Raw genomic sequence first — 17,727 nt, 5'->3', positions numbered from 1 at the left:
ACCGACTGAGCCACCCAGGCTCCCCGAAACAACTATAATTTTATCTGTCACTTCTTGAACCCATCTTTGGTGAATTGGGGGTGGGGTAAGGTTAAATAATTAAAATGCCTCTCCACAGAATGGGGAATAACTGCATATATGTTAAAAAAAAATGGCAACCATTAAAGAAAAAGTAGGTGAGTGAACAGGAATAATAGACTCTGTTTTTGAAATGATTGATAACACAATTACATCTCAGCACTTGATATTTTCCTTGTTGTCTTTTCAAAAGTATCCTGTTGGCAGCCTGTATTGCTTTCTTCTCAGTATGAATCTCCAGTCCCAAGGGTCCCTTTTGACCAGTCACACAGTACTCCGAGAGGAAAGCAGGATGTCTGAGGCACAGTTTACTGGGCCGTGATGCTCCCAGGGAAAGTTAATCAAGTTTAAGGGCTGTCTGTAATGTTGGTGGCCTTTCAAAGTAATCAGAACAAGGGGAAAAAACAAAATCCTCTGTTTGACCTTAACAAGGTCTAAAATTGTCTTTAACCAGAGTTTCTAACGGTAGAGAGAAACTTTCCATGGTTTTGAACTTAGTGTGCCATTTGAATCAACAAAGCAGTTCTTAAGAATAAACTCATCCTTTCCTGGAATCTTAGATAGTTACTCTTCAGTATTCTAAGGTGTAGTTCATGCCAGAAAGACAGCTGTGTTACCTCCATGGTACTCACAAATACAATATAGAATGTGGGGCAAATAACATTATACCTCCACTCAGGTCACCTTTCAGTCCCTTGACCATCCATTGCATTTGGCCCCATGGGGGTCCTTTATCTCTGTTCCTCCCCTCATACCTTCCTGCTTCATGGTGTTTACATGAGTCTGCCAACCAGAAGCTTCTGTCTGTCAGGTATTTTGTAGTGAAGCAGCTACATAGAATGGTAATGTACTTTACAAATATTGACTGTATTTTTTAGCGTAAATTTAGTTTGTTTCTTGGCTAAAAGATTGCTCAATTTTCTTTTCGTATTTTACCAAAGAATCCCTCAGTTCAGGATTTCTGGAAGCAATTTTTATTACCCAAGTTCACACCACATTCCCAGCACCAAGCCCCCAAGTCCAGGAGGGGAACAAGGCTCAGGGATGACTCCTTTTATTGTGATAGCTCTTAAATGTCCAGGGTAACCCTTTTTTCAGAATTGGACACAAGTTAGGAAACATTTCTCTGGAAAGTTAGACAGTTGTCTAGATTCATGTACTTGCTCAGGTTTTTCAAAGAGATGAACAAATTTGAGTTTATGCTGAATGTTTAAGACCTCCTTCTATGTTTTAAGTCCTCATGTAAATCACCCAAAAGCGACTTTGACATTTACCTTCTTTCATGTCCCTTTTACCTGTTCCTTCCTACAAATTGGGCAATGTGACATGGAGGTTAGAAACTTTTTTTTTTTAATTTTTTTTTCAACGTTTTTTATTTTATTTTTGGGACAGAGAGAGACAAAGCATGAACGGGAGAGGGGCAGAGAGAGAGGGGCAGAGAGAGAGGGAGACACAGAATCGGAAACAGGCTCCAGGCTCTGAGCCATCAGCCCAGAGCCCGACGCGGGGCTCGAACTCAAGGACCGCGAGATCGTGACCTGGCTGAAGTCGGACGCTTAACCGACTGCGCCACCCAGGCGCCCCTAGAAACTTTTAAAATACAAATTCCTGAAATTAAACCCTGACCCTGTCCTTACTTCCTGAGTAATCTTGGGCACAACTTAACCTGTCTGGGCCTCTGTTGTCCTCCAGTAAAATGGGACAGCAATGTCCTTTCATTCTCCCAAGGTTAAGAGTAGTGTTTAACCTGCCACAACCTAAGTGTTCAGTAAATAGAAACTCATTATATTATTCCCAAGAAATCAGACTTCGTTACTTTTTCCCTGCTACTTAAAAAATCCAATCCTTTATTTTCATATTTATGAATTTTAGTTAACATGATCAGAGCCCTTGTCAGGAGCAGGAAGACTAATTTTGCTACTCTGGGTCCTAAAGTACCTTACTGATATTAATACATGGAGCTCTGAGCTTGTACACAGTTTTTATCTCTTAGAATCTTTGGGATTAAGACATAAATCATTGACTCTTTTATAGATAGGCTGATGATGGAAGCACAAATGCCTATCCCATGAATATAGAAAGAAAATGAATTTGTTTCACAAGGGCTGGTGCTAGCACTCTGACCCTTGACTTCATGATTTGGGGGTTGGGGGGGGGGCGAGTCCCATTACTTGTCATAGTTTCACTTTGCTCAGCTAATTAAATCAGATATCATTAGAGGATTATGATAAAATATTACATACACATTTATGAATGTTGTTGCTATGGCTCCTCCCTTACCAACCAGTGTTTTGGTCTTCCTGGGGAGTTGAGAGGCTAGACTATAGTAATAGTTTTAACCTCATTACATGCTCTAGCATGATTATTCTCAACTCAAATATGATCATATCCTTCCTTTGGAGAGAGTCCTTGAATGGATCCCTTCAGGAAAAATTTCAGTCCCCAAAAAGTAGCTTCCAGGATTTACCATGACCCAGGCCCCACTACCTGCCCCAACTCTCTCCCACACTGCTCACACACTCTGCCTTTCACACTGGAACCATGCAAGTCATGGGCTTCTCCTCAGCATGCCTAGCCTTTTCTTTACTTCACATATTTTAAATCATTTAAAAACATAAAAAAGAAATGATTTTGCCTGTTTTAAAGTGATAGGAAAGTATGATATTTTGTTAGTCTCATGTAAAGGCAGCATTTTGATAAAAACGTTAAAATTCAACACCTTGGCCCAAATCCTTGAGTAGTAGAACAATGAGACCCCAGAAAAATGAATATATCTCCCTTGCTCCGGTGAAGAATCCATTCTTCAGTTCTTTGAGGCTGTTGGAAGAGTCAGTTCCTTGGGGTTACAAGACTGAGGTCCCTGTTTGGTTGATAGCTGTCAACTGAGAACTGCTGCCGGCTTCTAGAAGCTACTCTCTTGCCTCAAGTGTAAGCCACCTTCCTCTGTCTTCAAAGTCCACAAGGGCAGTGCAGAGTGCCTGTCATGTTTCAAATCTCTCCAGCTTCTTTTTCCATCAACTCAGTCAAAGAAGACTAATCTGTCAGCCTTACTCTTTAACTCTCAAGGAGCAGTGTGATTATTTGGACCTGCTGGTGTAATCTAGGATCATCTCTCTACTTTAATGTCAGGTGATTAGCAATCTTAATTCTATCTGCAACCTTAATTCTCTTTGGCCAAATAAATTAACATATTCACAAGTTCTGGGCATTAGGACATGGATATCTTTGGGAAAGGAGACATTATTTTATTTACAACCTCTCTCAGTTATGTTTTTTGGATCAAAGAACTGTTTCAAGGTACACATTAGCCCCAAACGACCTCAACTGATGCCAGTTGGAAAAAGCGCACAAAGGTCACAAAATAGACTTGTTAACAAGGGAGAGAAGACATAGACAATTAACACAGGTTTAATAATTGTTCTGGCAGGTGTGACCTCATAATTACAAGTGTTGGATGCTTGTTGTAAACAAGCTTTTTTAGATTGCTTAAAAGGCCACCCAATAATTGGAGAGCATGACTTTGTATCTAGAGTATGAACAAGAAACCAATTCTTCTCAGGTTATGCAAATGAAAACCTGTGGCTTGGGATAAAATCTGCAGAGACAGTCTCATACATAGATTTGAAGTCTTGAACAACTTAGAAACAGCATTGTCAGAAAACTGCCTTAGATGACTCACAAAGTAGCTCTAGTGATGACAGAGATACGCATGTTGAAGGTCACTAGGAGGAGATTGAATAAACTCATTTTATAAAATGTGAGGTTATAAAAGCAATGATTTAGAGTTAATATATGAGACTCTAGAATTGATTTAAATATGAATAAAGTATTCATTTAAAAATTATAAATAGAAAGATAGCTCAGAACTTAAAAAAAAAAAAAAAACACCTGTTGGAAAAAGCAAGTTGACTTTATGCTGAGGATTGCCTTATATCTGGTAACTAGCTGTGACAGGTTTCTACATTACCTTTATTGTTTATCTTTAGCCTAAAAAAAAATGACCATAGCAAAAAAGATTTAACTTATTTTCTTCAGATTGAAGAATTGGCAGTGTGGAATTAGTCTTGTGATTCTGGGGAGGAAGTCTTAAGTCACTTTTCACACAGGATACAATATTGTAAGAAAAATAACACCAGCAGGACTATCGGAACCAGATTTTCTTGTCCTTGTACCTTCTGTTTCCTAAAAGTTCTACAGTTTTTGATAACCAAAGGAACAGAAAATAGGCTGGCTATTAATTAGCATCTATAGTCTATAGAATTCTGCTCTTGAACCTTGAAGCCCCAGGTCTGTCATTGTTGCAATCTCTTTCCCAAGCCAAAATTCACAGGGAAAAAGTGCTTTATAAAAATCAGTTGATACCTTATTATCAAATTACTTCTCAGGGTATAACTACATGTGATTAACGAAAAATAAACTTAGGATATTGGAGGTGGTAGGATGGAGAAATCAAAAAGGACATCCTCAAGTAAGAAGAGTCAGTTGCCAAACTCGAATATAGTACACTTTTGTTTTACTGTATGCTGCATTTTGTAAGGCTCAGAGCTCAGTTGTTTAAAGAAAGAAAAACAAGGCTGAATAATACAGGAAAATAAGGGATGAGTAAAAGCATTTGAACTCTCGAGAAATTAAAACATGAGAACATTGGAAGCTGCATGGAGGAGTTCTAGGGTCTATCTGTAGGGAGAATCCCACCCTCTTCCCTGCCACATTTGTGGTAAAGGCAACAAAGCATTCATGACATCTTGAATGTGATGAAATTTCTTGAGAAAAATAGAAATGAAGTTAAAATCTGCATGCCTTTGGGTATGGAGCAGACAGAGTACACATAAGATGAGGGGACAATGAGCTTCATCAAATTTAAAGAAAATAAAGTAGTCATAAACTTACAAATCTCACCCCTTATCATAATTCCTCCTGGCAGTTCTGTTAAAAAAAAATATATGATCTCACTTGACTATTTATAGCTTGTTGGTACCTTAGTTGAAACTGTGGTATTTCAAGAGAAAGAGAAGTCACACAGAGGTGTTTCATTGCAACCACAGGTTTGAGACCCTTCCCAACAAATCCCAGTACTTAAACAACTTAACATCAAGCGCCCCTATTAAAGAAAGAAAATTGGTCTGCATCCTCCCCAGGGGAGAGGATTTAGATGTCAGGTACCATATTGTTTGTTTCCCTTTGGAAATGACAAGGCAGTTGGAAGATTAATAATTGGTGTGAGTGGTGATCTTTTACCATGCCTGATGCAAAAAAATAATAATAAATAAGTGTACCAATTGGAAAATGAAGCTGTAACAAGCTGATCTCTATGGAATAACTAAAATGCAGGGGGAAATATCAAAAGCAGCAAATTAAATTCAAGATAATCAGTCCTGTGGCTTATCCTCTGTGGATTCTCTAATCTAGCTCTGCCTAATTGCATTCTTTGTAGAACATATTTCTGTTTTCCCACTAGTGCTTTCTTTTTTTTTAAGGTTGGAGAGTATATAATTACTATCTCTTTATGTTATAAAGTGTCATGATTTTGAAAAGGGAAATTTCATCAAGTATGTAATGTCAATCATCTCTCTTGATGAGAGTGTATGTCATTCACTTTGTTTAAAACATTCCTGGGGAAAATATGCTTTATTCTGAGAGAAGTTGGTTGTTAAGCCATATTTTGACCTGATCTGCCTGAGAGTATAGTTAAAGGATGTTGATACATTTGGGAGTAGAACTATGCCCTGTCCAAATTTGGCTTTCTAATATTTGAATTATATCCTTACAAACATCCAAACACGATTTATAGGAACCAGTCCTCTGCCTTCCACATATGCTCACAAACTGTCACACATGTTCACACTTGAATACTTGTAGACAATTTGAAACTTGAGAAATGGGCATGGTCTCTACTTACTCCTTTGAACTCCACCTGATAGAATAATTAACACTCCTAGGAAGCTTCCTTTGACCTCAGAGTCTTACAGTTCTGTGTATTTCATGACATGAGTAGCCTGGCAACTCTGATGACCGCATCCAAAATACAACTGAGAAATTAAAAGCCAGAAATTACCTAAACGAATATGGTCTCCTAGATTGAGAGTAAACAAATCTAAAACTATTCAGCTTTCCCATATATCAGAATTCATGGTAACTTTTGTATGACAACTCCAAGCTGACGGTGTAGCCATAGCAGAGCATAAGGAAATAAAAATAATATGGAGTCAGGTAATGTTAAGCCCTAATTTGAGGATCCATTCTTACAAACCTAAGGAATCTATAAACTCCTTTTTCCCCTTCTCACTTAGTATATAGGAGGGCATCCATGTGTCCAGTGAAATTTACCTTCTTCTTAGTCCCTAAGAATCTTGCTTACATGGACATTGTCACATGCCCCTCCATACTGTGATATGAATTTAGGTTTTCCTTTGTCCTAACCCCAATCCCCCTTGGTAACCTGCATCCATCTGTATAGTTCTGGAGATGATTCTTCTAAGCTATATGGGGACACTGCATTCTAGCCAACTGGACAAACAAAGGTAAGATAAGTTGTTAATGGAAAGGCCTTATGTTTTTCTTCTCTAATAGTGTTTGCATTTTAGATGGAAATTCCTTAGCAGAAATGGATGACTTCCTAATGCAAATAAGTCTATCTCAAGTAGGTTAAATCACTACTCAGCAACTTTTCACTGCTGCCTCCACCAACTTTGTGGGTAGAGTGATCTTTACTTCGTTTGACTTTGAGCTTGTCCCTTTGACTTGTTCTAGCCAATGGAATATTAGCAGACAGGATGGGGCAGAAGCTTGAAATGTCCTTGGATGAGTGAGCTTGCCCTCTGGAGCTCTGGTCCAAGGAGGGCAAGAGACACATAAGAGGGAACCTGGACTCAGCCTGCAGCTTGAGGCTATGTCCAGCTTGGATCTGTCCAATCCCAGCTGACCTGGAGATACATGAATGATAAATACTTTTTATTGTATGCCACTGAATTTTAGGGTTGTTTTGCAACATTTTTTTGTGGCACTAGCTTACTACGATGAGTTGGAGTTCCTAGTACAAGAAACTGACTCTGGATAAGCCTTTTTTTTTTTTTTAAGAGAGAAGGATAAGATGTGGACCCTCAAAAGAAGGGTAAAAATAAAGAATCAGCCTTCTGAGAGAATAGAGATAAAGTAGCCTCAGCTATCTAGATAGTCTGAACTAAACTACTTGTGAGTCTCTAAAATGGGGATGAATACAGGGCAATTGATTCCATTATTTGGATTGTTTTCAAGATTCAGAGAGACAGAGTTTGACCAAATCCAATCACAAAGACTCTCTTCAATTCCTGTATCACTGGAAGGTGGGACACTGTATTGATAACCTGCAGGGCAGCTCTAGATTTCCAAATAGAAGTCAAGCTGCTACTTTGAGAAGAGGCCATGGAATTGAGCACACAGAGATAACAACTACAGTGACCGTACAATATTTTGATGAAGAAATGTCTTTGAACTATTTATATAATACAAGCAACTAATTGTTCCGGCTGTTGGTCAAAGTTCTTGCAACAGGAATTAATCAGGATAAGAGAAGAGGGAATTATGTGAGATGTCAAAAAAATATTAACAAATATTCTGCTATCTTTGTTGAAGTTTTAGGAACATTAAACTAGGTTTAATTAAGTCAAGTTATAGGTATGACTCATTAATTATCTCTAAGGTCTTGAATAACGCACTTACACCATCTGGGCATCAATGCCCATAGTTAGAGGTAATATTTTTGCTTCTTAGATCAAGTGAAGCAATTACCCCTACCACTGCCTAAAATACCTGCACACTTAGTATAGTATGTGCTAAATACTGAGCAAAAGCTTTCAGTATTGTGTCACTTAACCCTCACAACTATTTGAGGTAGTGTATTAATAGCTCCATTTTATAGACGAGGAAGCTGAAATGAAGAAAAGCTAAGTAACTTACCAACAATCAGACTCCTCCTGACTGCTGATACTGGATTCAAACACCAGGTCCACCTTGACCCTGAGCCCAAGGTTCTAACCTCAATTATTGCATGCCAGTGAGGTAATAACTCTGAATGTGCTTGGAAAATTAGGAAGTACTATCCAAAAATAAGAGGTTATTATTTTCCAAGAACTAGATTGGGCATTTACCTAATAGTAACTGACCCATCTTAATTCTTACCCTGCTGAATTGAAAATATACACAAAAATGCACCTATTTATTTCGCATGAACATCTTACTTCAAGTTGTAGTTACTCAGGAAGAAAGAGAACGGAGGAGATTCCACATGAAATACAACGAGGCGCAGAGAAGCAGTTGGTGAAACTAACATGCGTTTCAAATAAGCAAGAACCAATCAAGGATTGTAGTAGCTAAAAGTGATCGGATCAAAATTGTATTAAAGAGTTCTATAATATAAAACATGTCTGTGTACACTGATGTCTTGGGCTCAGCATTAATTAAAATGTTAAAATAGCAAGTCTTGTCTAGTTGGAAAATGAAATACAGAAGTTATGCCAGTGGTTATAAGCACTGATATGTCTCCACTCCACATCCATCCAAGATGTAGTATTTTTAAAGGTCTAAAGACAAAAGTAATTGATCTGTTTATAAGACCACAAAAATGCCCTGTTCACCACATGATTACTTGTAATGTGTCACTATTTATAAGAGGATGGGCTGATTTCTGGTTTCAACTACCCTTGGTTGAACTGAGCCAATGAAGTGAGCCAAACACAGTCCTGGGATAAGACTTGTTGAATGGGAAGAGCCTGGACAAGGTTACCAGTGTCATGATAATATGTAAGGATTAGAACCCATGAAACACTAACATACATGTGTTCCACAGGAAAATGTGTTCTTCATTATAGTGTAAATATCTCCACTTTTTAATAATTGACCATGCTTATTAGCATTTTCTCTGCATATTGCCATATCAGGCTCTGTGCAAGCTTGCAATTGTACTTATTTAACCATAGGATACTTTGGGTAGGTAGATAAAATCACACACAACCATGATCCCAAAACAGGTTTCATGGGGAAAGGTGTATGAGGAAACAATAATTACACAGAAATAAATGAAGAAAACAAATCCTTTCCAATTGAGAAAATAAAAGCAAAGACCAATTTAACAAAATGTTTCAAGTGTCCAAAAGGCTTATAGCATAGAATATGCTGATTTTTGTCTACTGAGAAGCGAACCAGTGCATTTAAGTTTGAACTGCAACAAAAGAGAAATTATTATGAAGAGAAAAGAAAGAGAAGAGTCGGACATTGAAATGTTTAACATTAAGTATGATGCTGTGGCTGGGAACTACACAAGAAAAACTCAGATGATTCCAGCTAGTCCAATAATTGCTTAGTTATCTTATACTTAATGTTCTTTGTACTTCGATCCAGAAGCAATCTTCAAAATAAGCATTTTATGAAGCAAAGATAAAGTTAAAAAAATACTCACTGTGGTTCATAAATCTAGCCTGCATCATTATCAAGTGTTTTAAACTTGACTTTTGTGGAAATAAATGAAGGCCACCCCAACAAGGACAAGCAAATCCTCTTTATTTAATCAGAGTTTGTTGTAGAAAGAGAGTCAGCCCCCCATTCTCTTGTGTTTGACAGAGACTCAAAGACAGGCAGTTGTTGGGGGGGAAGCTTCAGGTCTGCCCTAGTTGGAAGGTGTTGGAATGGAGGAGCGGTAGGTGGGCTACAAGGATGGCCTGGCTGCTGTGAATGGATGCCAGGACAGTTGTCAGGAGGCTCTTGCAGAAATTTAGAGATGCTGGTGACTTGAACAGGATGGTAGCAGCACAGGTGGTGAGTTCTAACTGCATCTGGATATGCTTTGAAGGTGGAGCCAACAGAATTTCCTGGTGCACTGGATTTAGGCTTTGATAGAAAATGTAGAGCCACGGATGGCTGTAACATTTTTGTTCTGAGAAACAAGAAGGTTGGAGTTGAAACCAATGGAAATGGGAAAGACCCTGGGTAGAGAAGAATTGCTGAGGGTAGAGGTAAAGTGTTCATATTTGCACATGTTCAGTTTATGACATCCAACATCCGAGTGTTGAGGTGTGGTAAGTGCCCACGTTTGTTAGACCCGTTAGCTGGAACTGCCAGATCAAAATGCTACAGACTGGGTAGCTTAAACGACAGAAATTTATTTTTCACAGTTCGAGAGGCTGGAAGTTCAAAATCAAAGTGTCCACTTCTGTGTTTTCACCTAAAGCCTCTCCTTTGCATGCAGAAACCACCTTTATGCTCTGTCCTCATGTGGGCTTTCCACAGTGCACCTGTGTCCCTAGTGTCTCTTCCTAGCCTAACAACACCTGTTAGATTGGATTAGACTCCACTCTAATGACCTCATTTTAACTTAACTACTTCTCTAAGGATCCTATCTCCAAATACAATCGCATTGTGAGGTAGTAGGGGATTAGGACTTAAAGATAAGAGTTTTGGCAGGGACATAATTCTGTTCATAGCAAGAGCTGAATATGGGTTTTCTCATCCCAAGTTCATTACTCTTTCCACTGATCCACAGGAAACAGCGAGGCTTACTGGCTCCCAATGTGACCTGCTCATTGAGGTCTTCCCCAACCCCCTTGCTTAAAACTGCAACCCCTCTCCCCTACCACTTCCTTCAGGCACTTGTCATTTCTTTTCCTTGCATAATTGTTTCTCATAGCTGTCACTTTATAAAAAGATAGATATTTTCGTTTTGTTTTGCATATTGTCTCACTGCCTCCATCAATACATAATCCATGAGAGCAGGATTTTTTTGTTTTATTTACTGTAATATCTCTGGCACATAAGGTATTACAGTACCAGTTACTCAATAAATATTTTTGATTGTATATATGGATATATACATGCATAAGTGAATCATCTGAATAAGATACCAAGCCCGCTTAAATGCTGGGACTAGACTGAGCAAACCGGCATGAAGGTACGCACGTTCCGTAAACAGGGCCTCCATCTGCCCCACTACATAAATAATCACCACAAGAGAATGGGCCATGGCAACATCCCAGCCACATGGCACTTTTGTTCCATTGCCATTTTTTTCCACACAGGACTAAGGCTTTCCAAACTGGAGCCTTCCAGCACAGAATTTATACTTGTTGTATCTCTACAGGGTGGCAATCAAACATGTGATGTCACCAAAGCAGACACTGTCAAGAAACAGTTGGTGAGATAGCAGGAGCTGATCAAATTCTGGAATCCTGCTTCAGGGGCTGACTGCAAAACATGTCTTGAGAATGAGACAACCTTTTGTCGTGTGTGGGAGTGTGCACATTTATAGATCTAGTTCTCTAGTCAGATTGTCTTGTGCTGAGGAGAAGCATTAAAAAAAATGGAAATGGCTTCTTCTATCTTCTGGCAATCCATCTTGTAGTGTGGGTTGGGAAAAAATAGGAAGAGAGAAGAGCAATAAACTAAATGTAGCAAAAGGAAGAAAGAGCGAGGGGCATGTTAAAGCACTTCCTTTTTAGCTGGGTACAGGGAAGCAGAATTACCATATATGAAAATTACTATTTCCTCTTTCCCTTCTGTGTTAGGTTCCTAGGAACCTATGTGCTATACCAATGGACTACAAACTGTATGGCTTAAAACAACAGAAATGTATTGTTTTGTGGTTCTGGAGGCTGAAAGTCTAACATCCACGTATCAAGGTGTTGGCAGGACCATGCTCCCTCTGACACCTGCAGAGGAATCCTTTCTTGCTCTGCTCAGCTTCTGAGAGTTTGCTGACAGTGTTTTGCATCCCTTGACATACCTCTGCATCCGTTTAATCTCTGCGCTTGTCATCACAAGGCATTCTCCTATGTGTTCTTGTGTTCACATGGCTATCTTCCTACAAAGCCAACAGTGTTATTGGGAGCACCCCACTCCAGCATGACTTCATCTTGACTAATCACATCTGCCATGACCCTAATTCCAATCAGGGTTGCATTCCACGTACCAGGGGTCAGAGTTTTCATAGATCTCTTGGAGGGAGGGTCACAATCCACCCCAGAACATCTTCATAGCTTGTAGAAGGTGAAGAGGACCTTAGAAATCATTAACTCCTGAAGTGATTTTTAAGCTTCTTTATATAGAGCTGGAATCAATCCTTGAAGAAAAAACCCACAAATCTGGAGCTCCTGGGTGGCTCAGTTGGTTAAGTGTCCAACTTTGGCCTAGGTACTGATCTTACCTTTCCTGAGTTCGAGCCCTGTGTTTGGCTCTGTGCTGATGGCTCAGAGCCTGGAGCCTGCTTCAGATTCTTTGTCTCCCTATCTCTCTCTGCCCTCCCCCCTCTCATTCTCTCTCTCTCTCTCTCTCTCTCTCTCTCTCTCTCTCTCTCTCAAAAATAAACATTAAAAAAATTTTTTAAAATGTTACGTAAATCCTCAATGTAAACAGACTAAAAGATGGAGCTTCTGAAAGTATATGAGTCTGTCAGTATTACTGTGCAGAATAGGAGTGCAGAGCAGGGAGAAAGGGAAAAGGTGAAATAGAAAAACATCAGGAATGACCCTATGATGCAAACATGCCATGAAATGAGAACCATGAACTCTGCTCTCAGTATTTTCATTCTGATACATAAAGAAAAAAACCAAATCAGATTAAAACCACCTTCCCCAGTTACAGGCTGCTGCAGGGGAATCTGTTGTTGTTGCTGATTTATTTATTTATTTATTTATTTATTTATTTATTTATTTATTTATGTATGTATGTATGTATGTATGTATGTTACATTTCATTTAAATCCAAGTTAACCTATACTGTAAAAATGTTTCGGGAGTAAAATTTAGTGATTCATCACCTAGAACACCCAGTGCTCATCCTACCAAGTGCCCTCCTTTGTACCTATCACCCATTTACCACCCACCTCCCCTCCAGCAACACTCAGTTTATTCTCTGTATTTAATAATCTTCTATGATTGCTTCAGGGGAATCTTGAAGGTGGTCCCACAAAGTGACCTTCCTTTACTATTCCAGGAAACCCCTGAGGCCCTTCCACAGGACATTTTCTATCAACCTAGTTCTCTTGCTGAGCAGATGAGGGAACCGAAACTCAGAAAGGTAATACAATTTACCCTACTTCCCTCAGGGGTTAATGGACAAGATGGCTAATTCCTCTCGCACACATCACGCTTGAGCCCCGAGCCAGCAGGAAACAGGGATGTGTGCAGGTGTGAATACCCAATGTGCAGAAACACAGCTTTCCTTATTTTGGTACAACTCAGCTTGGTACTTCTTTCAAGTGCTCACTCTTCCAGGAAGCAGAGAATGAATTCCAGTCATTCAAGGGTCATTTCAATCAATATATCGCTCTGAGTTGAGCCTGTATGCCAGAGAGAGGAAGAGGACACAGTACCAAGATATGGAGTTAAGATGGTATCTCCTGCCCACCCCGGTGTGCCCTAAAGTGTCTGCATTTCTGTTAAGTCTTTTCTGCTCATCCTTTTCCATCCTCACCCTGAGGCCTTCTGGGTTGGCTTCCTCTCTGCTATTTGCATGACCGCCCAGAGATGAGAGAAACATTTGGCTTCTCCTGGAAGCCATATGAAACCTAGAGGAAATTTCTGATGACGCCTCAGGCTCACCTGCCTGGATATGCCCTGTAACCATCTCTACATTAAAGCTCCCAAACCGTGCTGAGGGTGAAGATGCTGTACATGATGGGTCATTTCCCCAGGGTGGACCAGGGAAAAAAGCACAGGTCTTATAAGTTCTCAGCCCTCTCCAGGTTAACCTGAGGTTTCCCCCGTACCCTACCCAGGAGTTAAATCCAGGGTTGCTTCTCGAGATCACAGAGATGAAAGCTGTCTGGCTTCCGGCCTGGAGGTGGAAGAGGTGCCTCTTAATTATTCTCCCACATCTATTGTTTATGTTGTCAGATCTGCAGGGCTTTCAAAGCTCAAAAACCCAATGCTTTCCTTGACTGTTGTACTAACTGTGCTTCAAGGCCTTGAGCACATTGTAATCTTGCTTGCATGGAGGATGGCCAAAGGATAAAATGAAATTATGGGAATGAAAAACACATTGGTTGATATATTAAAATATGACCCCACGACATGCATATCACATTGGTAACTAACATCTGTAAACCATAAAATAATTTCCAAATTACTTCTTGTTTGGAAAGCCATTTAAATTGAGTGGAATCCTTTAGAAAGCAGACCACCATGTTGCTCATCCAAATTAAGTGAGATCATGAATATAAGTTGGACTGCAAATTCCTGGAATAGAGTGATATTTGAGAAATGTTTGTACTATTAATAAAATTATTATAATTATCCCACATGCTCAGCATTGGTGACTGTTATTTGTAATTCTGAAGGACAGCCCTATATGAGCCCAGCTTTGAACTTCTTCTCCTTCCCCATATGAAAGGTGACATCCCCTTGATTCTAAAGTCTTTTGAAGTCTTTCTGTTTTATCTTTGTCAAGGGAAAAGCCTCCAAGATAACTGAAAGGTCCCATAGAGAATGCTCAAATTACCACTGGCCAAAAAAATAAATAAATAAGTAAAAAATAAAAAATGAAAAAAAGGAGGGAGAGAAGTTCAAGTTGAATTGAAATGTGAATGTTAAAACACTTGAAAGAAAATTGTGTTAATGAGCTAAAAATGAACTCAAAATATGTTACTTGCAGAAAACCTTGGGACAGCACAAGCAGGCAGCATTCTCTCCTTCAAACACATGGTAAAGTGACAACATCTTTGATTTATTTTATCCTTTAATTTCCCTTCCATGTCTTGGCCCCAAGCCACAGATGCTTCACGCCTCTTGGTCAGATAATCAGAATTTTTCCTTCTTTGCCCATTATTTTTCCCATTGGCAGCATTCCCGTAATAACGGCCTGATGAAAATGTGCTTTCTCTGGTCTCCCTCACTGCCTCACAAAACTCTCTGAAGGGGTTTGGGCAGCTTTTATCAAAGGAGAGATCTAGAGTAAAGTTGAGATGGGTTTGGAAATCAGAGTTAGGTGGTTTTCTCCCTAATTGTGTATGCATGCTCACAGTATCTGGGAGAAAGGCACTCTTCAAAGTTGGGTCTCTTCAAAGATTTCACAGTGCTGGAGGGCACTCCCCAAGACTCCCGATCCCTGCTGGGATCTCTCTTCCAACAGGTCATAGAACTGGGAAGCTTGTTTCCTTTTAAGATGCCACCCCAGAGAGAGGTTATTATCACATTAGACTTGTTCCTATTGCTAAGGAGGAGGGGTGCTTAGGAACCCCAACTTAAAAAAGACATTTCTCTTTTGCATGCTTTTTGGGAAGGGTGCCATTTTTTTTCTCCTGGTGGGCCCTCACTGTACCAATTTATGCCAGGAGTGCAGTCCAAATTTCTCAGTTGAGATCAACCTGTTCCAATGTCTGCTCTGACTTGGAATAATTAACAGGATCCATATTGCTAGAAACACTAAGAACGTAAGGAGAATGCAGTTTCTTTAGTGGTGCGCTGGAATTGTGTCTTTATCCATCCCATTGATTTCATTTCCTGGTGACCCTAAAAGCCTTCCTTTGAATAATCCCCAAGTGCTCAGTCATTCAGCAGCAAGTAATATAAGACATCATCTACATGGTTGGCACTGTTATAGGCCTTGCAGACAGCACTAATGCTTTGAAGACTGGGAAACATGCTGTACAGAAAGATCAAAGGTGCCATTCCTAAGCCCTGGTTTTCTTGAGCCGGGTTCTTGTGGATATAACTCACTGCCAAGTCCTATCTCCTATACTTAATGATGCCCTTGTATGATTTGTATATTTAAAAATTTTTCCAAGTTAGTATCTGCTTTCATCAATGCTGCACATGATAATAGTGTTTATCAAAACAGTTGCCCTTACCGTGATGTACAAGTAAGCATTTTTTTAAATGTTTATTTATTTATTTTGAGAGAGAGTGCACAAACAGGAGACTGGCAGAAAGACAGACAGTGTCTGCGCTGTCAGTGCAGAGCCTGACACAGGGCTCGATCTCACGACCATGAGATCCTGACCTGAGCTGAAATCAAGAGTCGGATGCTTGAGCCATCCAGGTGCCCCCTAAAAGTAAGCATTTTAACTACCAAAATAGAAAAGGAGACTGGTGTATACATTGGTGTGAAGCTGTTCTTGCAGAGGGTTTGTCTCTTGGATTATCAGGAATGGAGACACGAGTGGAGAAGTGTAGTTTTCCCAACTTTATTTTTGTCAGCCAAGAAATAAATGTAAACATGTGGAGGAAGCATAAAGGATAAAGCAGAGATGCTCTGTTTGAAGCTTCTCTGAACTCCGGGCTTTACTGAGGACAGTGGGAAAACCATCCATCTACTCAAAAGACACTGGACAGAAACTGGGGGATCTGAATTCTAATCGGTTGTCATTTAATAATCTATGCTGCTAGTGCAGTTTTCTTACACCTTTTTGGACTTTGTGATAGATTTGTGTCTCAGTAGGAGGAAGGGAAATATGAGAATAGCTGCTGGCAACATTGTGTTGAAGTAAGAATGTAGGTCTGGTGCCCGTGTCTGGATTCAAATACCAATTACTAGTTAATTTACTAACTTCAGGAATATCTTCTATGCCTTAATTTTTTTCTTCTGTAAAATACTGGGGTAGAGGATAATAATAGTGTCCATTTAAAAAGATTTTGGGGGGGGCAGTGGTGAGTTGTGAGATGATATACAGAAGGCTTTAGAGCAGCTTGTGATACATAGTAAATCCTTCATGAATATTATCTCTATGGCAGAGATCAACACTGTCAACACTATGGGAAAAAGGGGAGTTGAGTTTTGTGGTTCCACTTGGCAAGAAGAGGACATGTAACTACTTTCAGCCAATGAGTTGTGAGCAGAAGTGACAGAACTTTAAGGCAAAGCCTCTAGCTATTAGATTGAGACCCTCCAGAGTTCTCTTCTTCCTTCTTCCAGACAACGGTTCATTCTGTGGCAATTCCAGCAGCCTGGATCCTGGAATGAGGGTGAAAACTGAGCTTCCAGCCAAGTAGTGATGGACATGTGAGTGAAAACAGATCTTTACCATTTTAAGTTTATGAGATTTGAGGTTTGTTTGTTACCACAGCATCAACTACCACATCCTGACTGGTGAAACTATATTTAGGATCATCTCCTCTTAGACAGAAAGAGGCAGAACCACATTTTATCATGAATATGTTAACATACAAGTCTGCTTATTCTTTTGGAAAATTGCTTTATTAAGATGTAAGGCACATACCATACAATTCACCCCTGTAAGGTGTATAATTCATTTGTTTTTAGTTTTTTTCACGGTATGTGTAACCATCATTATAGTGAATTTTAGAACAATTTATCACCTCACAAAGAAAGGCTGTACCCCTTAGCTATCACTACCCAATCCCCATGACACTTAGGTTGCCCTAAGTAGCCACGAATCTAGTTTCTCTATATATTCCCATGTTCAAGACATTTTACACAGATAGACTCATATAGTATGTAGTTTTTTGTGGATGGCTTTTTTCATTTAGTATGAAGTTTCCAAGATTCATCTGTTGTAACATAGATCAATGCTACCTTACTTTTTGTGGCTGCATAATATTATGTAATATTACATTTTATTTATCCATTCATTCATTCATGGATATTTATGTTGTTTCTGCCTTTTGGCTATTATGAACAAAGCTTATATAAACATTCACATATGAGTTTTTGTGTGGACATGTTTTC

General features: G+C 39.4%; 1 long non-coding RNA gene across 3 annotated transcripts in view; it reads right to left on the bottom strand.

Annotated features, from left to right (window-relative positions):
* LOC109496685 overlaps positions 1–8,078 on the bottom strand; it is a 39,901-nt gene extending 31,823 nt beyond the window's left edge. For 2 of the 3 annotated variants that reach the window (XR_006593910.1, XR_006593911.1), the window contains exons 1-2: positions 8,014–8,076; positions 5,978–6,107 (exon numbers count right to left, since the gene is read on the bottom strand). This is a non-coding gene — a long non-coding RNA (uncharacterized LOC109496685). Of the gene's footprint in view, positions 1–5,977; positions 6,108–8,013 lie in introns of all 3 variants that reach the window. The other variant, XR_002152910.3, reaches the window with a different exon arrangement.
* Between the last annotated feature and the right edge of the window lie 9,649 nt (positions 8,079–17,727).

The sequence above is a fragment of the Felis catus genome, chromosome A2 (genome assembly GCF_018350175.1).
Source record: "Felis catus isolate Fca126 chromosome A2, F.catus_Fca126_mat1.0, whole genome shotgun sequence".
Lineage (NCBI taxonomy): Eukaryota > Metazoa > Chordata > Mammalia > Carnivora > Felidae > Felis > Felis catus.
The sequence above is the reverse complement of the archived record's forward strand: the minus strand, read 5'-3'. Positions and strand labels throughout refer to the sequence as shown.